We start from the raw sequence: 9,098 nt of genomic DNA on the forward strand, positions 1-9,098 counted from the left end.
ATTTTCATCAGAGAGAAAGATTGGAGGGTATGTGATCATTGGTCATTTGGATGATTGACCTTTGGACTTAAGGACTATTTCAAACGCTGGCAGTTGGACCATTGACCCACTGGCTGGGCCTGATGGAAGTCATAGTCCAACAAAATCTAGAGGGTCACACAAGTTCCTTATCCCTGCCATATGAAGTTACTCCTGCTGATTTCAAGGTTACTTTCTCCCTATTAATTCAGGAATGAACCCTTTAAAGGTGCTCAATGCCCAATCATCACTCAAAGTAATCTTTAAGATTTGTCCCAAATTTCCCTGCTCTTCAGAAGCTGCTCTTCAGAATAGTCACTGTAGCTGAAGAGAAACACGCCTACCTCTTTGGTTTCTCAGAAGTACAGCAATTCAGAGGGCTTTATCTTTCTTAGTATTGTCAAGGATGTGGCGGTGGCAAAGAGGACTTTCCTTTTTTGCTTCCTGTTTGCAGATTAAAGCTTCAGGAGCCAAGGATCATGATTTAAAACAGCACAATATGAATCATAGCAGATTTTTCTTTCCTTTCAACATCTAATGAAAAGGGGCGGGGAAATAATTTTTTCTGCATAGCACTGAAATAAAATATGAAACTGAAAAAAGGAAATATGAAAAAAATGTGATACCTTGGGTAGGTAAGTAACTTACATTCCTGGCTTCAGCTATTGTTACTAATGCAGACATTGAATTCTGTTTCTGAAACACTTCTGCAACATCAGAGTTGACAAATGGAACTTTTGATGTTTTTTTTTTTTAAATTGTAGAGCTGGTGTTAGTATTGCATTCAGTAATATGAAGTGCCTTGGAAGTGTGTTCACACAAATAAACATGTGGTGACGATAGCATGCTCTGTGGCACTCTGTGAAACTTACAGAGAGAGGCTATAGAACCCAGCCTCTTGGATAATGGCGTTGTCCTGAGTGAGTCTCCACTCCCTGTATCTCCCACTTCCTCATTCATCATCATCTCCTCTATGGGTGCCGCTAAGTGCCCTCTGTCTTTGAGCTCTTTGCTCTCCTACTTCTAAGGCTCACCGGGTTCTGGGAGTTGGTGGGTCTGGAATGCTTTCTAATGACAACGTGTCAGCCAGCTGCTGCTCTGGCTCTGCCTGTTCCTCCTCTCCCATTATTTCCCAACTTTTCCCCTCATCTGCCTCTGAGCTGTGACCTACTGCAAACCACTGTTGTAAATCTATACTGTCTTCCTCTTCCTCCTCCCTGGAACGGCCAGGATGGTGAGGTGGTCTCCGCCATTCCTCCTCCTCTGCCCAGTCCCTGGCACCTGCCCGCCCACCCCCCCATCCAATCCATCATACTCCCCAACCTTTTGGCTCTGGTGGCGCTGTGGTCTCAACCACTGAGCCTCTTGGGCTTGCCGATTAGAAGGTCGGCGGTTCAAATCCCCATGATGGGGTGAGCTCCTGTTGTCCGGTCCCTGCTCCTGCCAACCTAGCAGTTCGAAAGCATGCCAAAAAGCGCAAGTAGATAAATAGGTACCACTCTGGCGGGAAGGTAAACGGCATTTCCGTGCGCTTCCCTGGTTTCAGTGTTCCGTTGTGCCAGAAGCGGCTTAGTAATAATGCTGGCCACATGACCCAGAAAAACTGTGTGTGGACAAACGCCGGTTCCCTCGGCCTGTAAAGTGAGATGAGCACCGCAGCCCCGGAGTCGTCTGCGGCTGGACTTAACTGTCAGGAGTCCTTTACCTTTAAGAAGCATTACCATTTGAATGATCATTTATAAAACATCAACAACTGATATGTTTTGAGAATATTGGTTCCCCTCATATGGGCTTGTGTACTTCTCACTCCCTAGACATTCTGTCTCTTTCTTTAAATTGACTCACATTGTCCTGGCTGGGGTGGAGGTATCGCTTACGATGTTTAAAAACAAAGCTTTTGATTTGATTTGTCTTCTAGATCCTGTACACCATGAGGTGATGAAAGAGTTAAGCAGAGGAAATTCCTGTCATCTTCAACAGACCATCAGGCAACGCAAAGCATTTGCCTAAAGCATATCTGAAATCAGAAGTGGAGCACATTCATTTGAAATGTGATATTTTTTCCTAGGGATTCCCTCAGCGCTTACAGAATGGAAAATTGTGTGTGCAGAGCAGCGGGTGGGGGGGTTTACATGAATGTGCTAATTTCAAAATTTCACGACAGGAGTGACCGCACTGTGCAAAGCTTAGTTAAAAATCATTTCTACCAAAAGAAAATGTTTGGTAGAACCTTCTCCCAAGAAAACAATAACATATCTTAGAAACCTGGGAAGGAATGATGATGATGAACAGATTGCCCAAAGTATTGTAAATAAAAGCAACACAGTTAATAAAAGACACCAATGCAATGAAGCATAAATCGCAGCAGTACACTCCTCAAAAGTTGAAATCAGGCTTGCAATCTAAAACCCCAAAAAATCAATAAACCAAACAACCCATGACACAAAGAGAAAAGGAACAAGGAGGAAAGAGGAGGATAAAAATTAAAAGTAAGGAACCAGTTGTAATAAGCAATTTGTCATTGATGTTCAATTTATTTTGTTTTGTTTTGCAAATATAAGAGAAAGAAAGGGAGGGACATTGCCAGCTGACATTAACAATAAGAACCCTCACTTAAACGTATAGATTAATGGTCATAGTCCATATGTCCAAATGTATCTAAGTGAGACTGATGGAATAGTGGATGGCAGGTGTTTGCATTTCCAACTTTTGCTCACAAGATCCATGTTTGTGGTCCATCTGTGAGGCCCCACATCACAGGGATATAATTCAAGAGTGCATGAACATCTGCAAATATCATGGATTTCCCCCAAAATGTGTTCAGTTTGGCATATTGAGGAAGAGGCCCCTGGGGAACTTTGCCCTGGGCCAGTTCAGGACCAGTTTCTGCATCTCTAGCTGAGTTTTGCATCTTCTTCTCTAGCTGAGCTTTGAGAGACTCAAAACAACATGGGCACTATGAGAGCCAAAAGAAACTAGGACATGAGGAAACTGTTTACATGGGCAATCCCACAGTGTGATACAACAATTCAGCTTTTCAGTTAAATGCAGCTGTAAGCTGTGCAGAAGAGGACACGGCCGTTGAAAATAGTGATGGGGAAAATGTTCCGTCTTATGATCTGTGGGGAGAGAAGATAAAAACTGACTCATTGTTTGCACTAGCTACAGAAACAGGGAGTGCATGTGCCAGGCTTCGTCTTCATACCCGGGGCGTAATCAACATACGGAAATAATGGCCACAAGATGCTGTGATGGGTACCAGGATGCATGACGGTTCAAAAAGATTAGATAAAGTCACAGAGGATGGGCCTGTCAACGTGTGTGAGTCAAAAATAGCCACAAACAGAGCCTGTATATTTAAAGATAGCGTGCCTGTGAAATACGAGGAATGACAATGCACTAGGGTTTGCAAGAACCCCTGATCTGTCCTGCAACCTCTAGATTGGGGTGATTCACCCTGAGGCCCCCACTCCACCCCTGATCAATCTCTAAAACAATTTCTGGATGTGGGGCTGAGAGGTTTTTTAAAGGGTTTTGAAGAGATCAGATTCCTCTGCTTAAGAGCTGTTAAGCAGAGTGATCCAATCCTGCGCTGTGCTGTCTATTGCATAACGTCTAAGTGTCCTGATTTTCCAGGGACAGTCCCAGAATTACAGAAGCCATCCCAGTTTTTGTTTGTTTTTTGATCCCAGAATGTCCCGTTTTTCCTTTTTCCTCCCCTCCATGTCTCAGAGGACAATTAAAAGTGCTGTGTGTATATGCAACAACGGAGTCCTATATTTACTGAAAATAATACTCTTTTACCAAATGAAGGAAATGATAAAGTTGGCATCCGAAGCGCTTCCTATACTTTTGAAGGAAAAGGTCACCAATCCGCCTTAAGTTCTTTCATTGCAACACTTCAGCAGCCAGCGATTTCTTAGGAAACGCATGGAATGTTTATTCCTTTATTGTAAATGCAGCCTTACATGATAAGGAGGATTGTTCTAGAGAAGCAACTTTTTGTGTATGCTTCTTCATGAATTCTCAGCTGGATTTTAGGCATTAAAGCAGAAATAATTATATGGTGCAATAAAGCGTCATTCAAAAACTACAAGTGCAATAAAGCAGATACAGACTTGCTAATAAGCGATGTTATGGAAGGTCATAGGTCAAGGAGAAAAGTTCCAGATTCACACCCAGATCCCTGGGCATCTCCAGGCTGGGATGGGAAAAGCTACTGTCTGAATTATTGCAGAGCCACATCTAGTCAATGTAGTGTAGACTAGGAGTTGGTGGGCCTGAGACCCTTCAGATGTTCCTGGACTACGCATTCCATCATCCCTGACCTTGGGCTATTTTGTCTGGAACTGATAGGAACTGTAGCCCAACAGCACCTGAAGGATCACAGATTCCCTCAGCTCCAGTAAACAAAGCTGACCTGGATCAGATCTGTGATGTGACTTAGTACAAGGCAGATTCCTAGACTAGATGGGCCATTGGCATGATCCAGCAAACTCTCCTTACGTTCTTACATTCTTAAGTACCGTACTTTTTGCTCTGTAAGACTCACTTTCCCCCTCCTAAATAGTAAGGGGAAATGTGTGTGTGTGTTATGGAGCGAATGCAGGCTGCGCAGCTATCCCAGAAGCCAGAACAGGAAGAGGGATCGCTGCTTTTGCTGCACAGCAATCCCTCTTGCTGTTCTGGCTTCTGAGATTCAGAATATTTTTTTCTTGTTTTCCTCCTCCAAAAACTAGGTGCATCTTATGGTCTGGTGCATCTTATAGAGCGAAAAATACGGTACTTACCAGGAGTAAGATAAATGAGCTACAGCCCCCCCCTCTCTCTTTCTCTCTCTCACACACACATTCCATGTTTGGGGAATGGGGTGACTGTTAAAACTGCCTTTCCACATCAGTCTAATTTAAAACACAGATTCTGTGAATGAAATAAGTTGCTTTAAAATCTACCCTTAATTTAAAATAGCACTTGAGATCAGAGCGATGTCATTGATACTGGGGCTTCATATAAAATGCTATTTCTGGCAAGGCCTGTACAAACAAAGTACTCTTTGCAAGTGTTACTTTTCATGACAACAGAACTTTGACAACTAGGAAAATAGCCGGGAAATAATAAAACGACATATAGTATTTTACTTTTTCAACACTCTGCATTCACCATGCTGCATAATTTACGGCCAAGCCCCCTGGTATATTCCTGAGACGGTTTCAACCGCAAGGTTCCAGGACTCTTGTGGCTTAAGGTATTATGTTCATATGTATGAAGAGAACAGATTCGGCTGACCCTCCTTTTGACCCAGATTTTAATATGGAGTAATAAAGTGCCACTCTACACGACAGCATTTCCTTTGCCAACAGCCTTGCTCTGTTCAGGGAGCCCACACGATGCAGCTAAGCTGCAAAAGGCAATGTGGAGACTACACAGAAACAAGGGTTTCAAAAATATGAAAGCTTGAACCCAAAGAGCTCTGAGCAGAAGGAGAAAATACCTCAGTGCCGTTCCATGAATTCTTGTCCAAGTGCTGGCAGAATATTTCTTGCAGTGCACTGCCAAAATGTATCTGAGGTCATGTTACATTATGGCAGGGAGTTCCCACCTAATGCAAGACAGGGGAGTCCCCCCCCCCCATTTTTAAAAAATAACAAGGTAAAGAAACATCACATACATTATGCAATGGACCAGGGATGGGGAACCTGTGGCCGTTCAGATGTTCGTGGACTCCAACTTTAATCTGCCCCAGACATCCGGGTTCTATCGAGGTTGTCATCCAGCAACATATATAGAGGATGAAAGCAGTGGTGTGGCATCCCTTGCTGGGCCCCAGGGCTCATGCGCGTGCATGAGCACACACCAGCTGGGACCGGGGGCAGGACATGGAGGGTCAACAAAATCCACCAAGCCAGCCCAGCTGATGCCGCCAGGCAGCTGCCAGGCATGGAGGGTTCATGGGGCCAAGCTGCGCTACCCGCCTGCCCGTATACGTAGGGGGAAAAACTTTCCCTTTGTTACAGAAGAGAACATTCACTGCCTCCCTCTTCTCTGCTCCTTATTTCATTTTGGAATTCTCTGGCTTTGGGGGCAGGCCCATGCATGGGGCCAAAGCGTACAGCAACTTTGTGGTCCCACCTTTTCGCCCTCTGAATAAAGCCTTTCTCTCCGCTGCAGTTTGCACAAATATTTAGGCAAGCAGCGATATCAAGAAGGCAGGAAGAACTCCGTGGACACATTTGCAGAAAGAGAAAGCGAGTTGGCCTGATTGGACTCCGTCATTATGAGTTCAGGCTCATAACGTATCTTTGAAAAGCACCAACTTGGCTCAGAACCTCAACTTACTGTATAGGTAAAGGTAAAGGACCCCTGGACGGTTAAGTCCAGTCAAAGGTGGCTATGGGGTTGTGGCGCTCATTGCACTTTCAGGCCAAGGGAGCCAGCGTTTGTCCACAGACAGCTTTCCGGGTCATGTGGCCAGCATGACTAAACTGCTTCTGACGCAACGGGACACAGTGACGGAACCCAGAGAACACAGAAACGCCATTTATCTTCCCGCCACAGTGGTACCTATTTAACTACTTGCACTGGTGTGCTTTTGAACTGCTGAACCCCACCCTGTAGAATTCTATTAGTTATATTTTATCTCCACAATCAGAAAGCATTTCGAGAACAAAAATGCTTCTTCTGCGCTGCCTAAGCAGGAGCGGTGGAAGACGTTTTGGTTAATTGTTGTATGTCTTCACTTACCCCACCCCACTGCCCTGCTCACAGTTGTGAATATTCTTACCTTATGAATGGTCCCTGTCACCATTAAGAAAAAGAGGTGGGAATAGGCCAGTTGATATATGGACCGTCCCTGGATCAAGGGACTTTCCTTCTTTAAGTTCTCAAAGTCATTAACCTAGCTGAAACTTGTCATCTGAACTAGCCAGAGGTTTAACTGAGAATCAATCACAGTCCCTCATTTGAAAAACAAGACTTTTAAAGCCATCTTGCCCCCCCCCCTTCCCGGCAACTAGACATTCTATTTTGGTGACTGCAACCTTGGTCTAAGAAGCCATTTGGTGCCTATCTTATATATCTGAGTTTCCAACACTGGTTGTGTACTAAATTAGTCAGAATAAGTTCCTTTGTGGGGCAAATGTATTCACCGCACAAATTAGCATAAAAGGCGCCTGTAGATCGCCATGTGTGAGGAACAGACACAAACCTATTGCATTACAGATGCCATAAACCTTGTGGGGAGCTTGCCTGTGCAGTGAGAGATAGCCATGTGTGCAGATCACATGCGATCCACACCTGATTTTCATGCTTCTCTACAGAGCACATTATATGCAAGGAACATATAAACCAGTCCTAACGTTCGGTGACATAGCATCTGCTGCCGGCACCCAGGGTGGGCGCAGACACTGGGGATCATGTGCACTGGGGGGGGGGGGTTGGGAGGCATCAGCCCAGCCCTCACCGAGCTAAGTGGGACTGCACTGAACAACCTGCCAGCTCATGCAGGCAGGAGCCTGGCTGGCCAGCACAGCCCTTGATGGGCAGAGGAACACCAGGCAGGGCCTTGCTGGGGTCATCTGTGTGGGGTCACAACTCAAAAATTGTGCAGCCAGGGCCCTGGGCCGCTGGCACCCTCCATGCTACATTCCTGCTAAGGCTAAAAGCGGAGACCAACACATACGAGCAACAATTTCCAAAGCAAACATTACCTTCGAGAAGTCAGTAACACAAGGGTTTTGAATTGGAGCAATTAAAAAAAAAAGTAAGAAAGATAGAAACATCCAATAACTTATGTTTAACTTGTAGAAAACAAAACCCTCTTGGAACAAAAGCTGATTCTTTGCACATCAGATGCTTGCAGAGTAGGATGGCCACTGTCAGAACCAGAATTCTAGACTATTTTAGGATTGCCATATTTCAAAAAGTGAAAATCCAGACACAAAGGTTGCTGAGCTTTTTGTGGGGCCGGGGGGTGGGGAGGCAAAGCTGTTCAGCTTTTTTTGGCAAAATCTCAACAAACAATTTTTTGAGCATGGGTTGCCATACACCTGGGTTTCCCCAGACATTTTTACCCGGACATTTCCGCTATTTCCAACGGATGAATCCCGGATATGTCCGGGGAAACCCGGACGTATAGCAGCCCTATTTGGAATCCATAGCTTTGTGCTTGGATAAAGTTGAGTTCACTAGGGCAGTGTTCCCCAACCTTGGGTCTCCAGCTGTTTTTGGACTACAACTCCCATCATCTCTCACTACCAAGGCCAGTGGTCAGGGATGATGGGAATTGTAGTCCGAAAACAGCTGGAGACCCAAGGTTGGGGAACACTGCACTAAGGTAGTCAAGCAAGACTACAGACCCATTGAAAGTAACCTCAGCAACTCATGACCATCAATTTCAAGACGTGTATTTGGAGTATGCCTTGTGTTGGAATCAGTTGTGTGCTGTTAATTTAACTTTGCTTCAGGCTTGAGAGGATTCAGAGCTGCTCCAAAGCTCTTTCTCCTGTCTGCCTAGTCTTTTGTGATTTCTCAAGAATGACCTTTCTCCTGCAGTGAGCGCACACACACTTGTGGCTGGCTCACGCCCTCTCTCTTAACTACGTAAGCGGCACTCATACTTGAAGGACAACAACAGAAAAAGGTAAGTTAATAGACAGGTAAATCATTTTTTAGACTTCCGATGGGAAACTTGGCAGCAGAAGGAAACTGACCTTAGTGGAGGTTAACAGTCACCAGTGACAAATCAACCAAGCCATTTTCGTTTCACAATTGCTTGGCGTAAGCTTCACTGCAATCGGATTTCTAATGCCCTATGGCACATTTATTTTGCTCATAAACTCTTGGCGTTTAAGAGTTTTAATTGACTTTGACTGCCTCTTCTTCATTCTGAGGGTTTTGAGGGTGTTTTGGTCCACACTTTTCCCTAACCAGGCATTTATTGAGCAACTTACACAGGCCAGAGTGATGCATTAATAAATTTATGCTGAAACAAAGGCCACACATTGAGCTACCCACTTCTGTCCCCTAGAGATCTAGTGCACCAAACCCATGTCAAGTCTTGCAATTCCCTAAGTGGTTGTTAA

Source organism: Podarcis muralis, chromosome 4 (assembly GCF_964188315.1).
Source record: "Podarcis muralis chromosome 4, rPodMur119.hap1.1, whole genome shotgun sequence".
In the NCBI taxonomy this organism is placed as follows: domain Eukaryota; kingdom Metazoa; phylum Chordata; class Lepidosauria; order Squamata; family Lacertidae; genus Podarcis; species Podarcis muralis.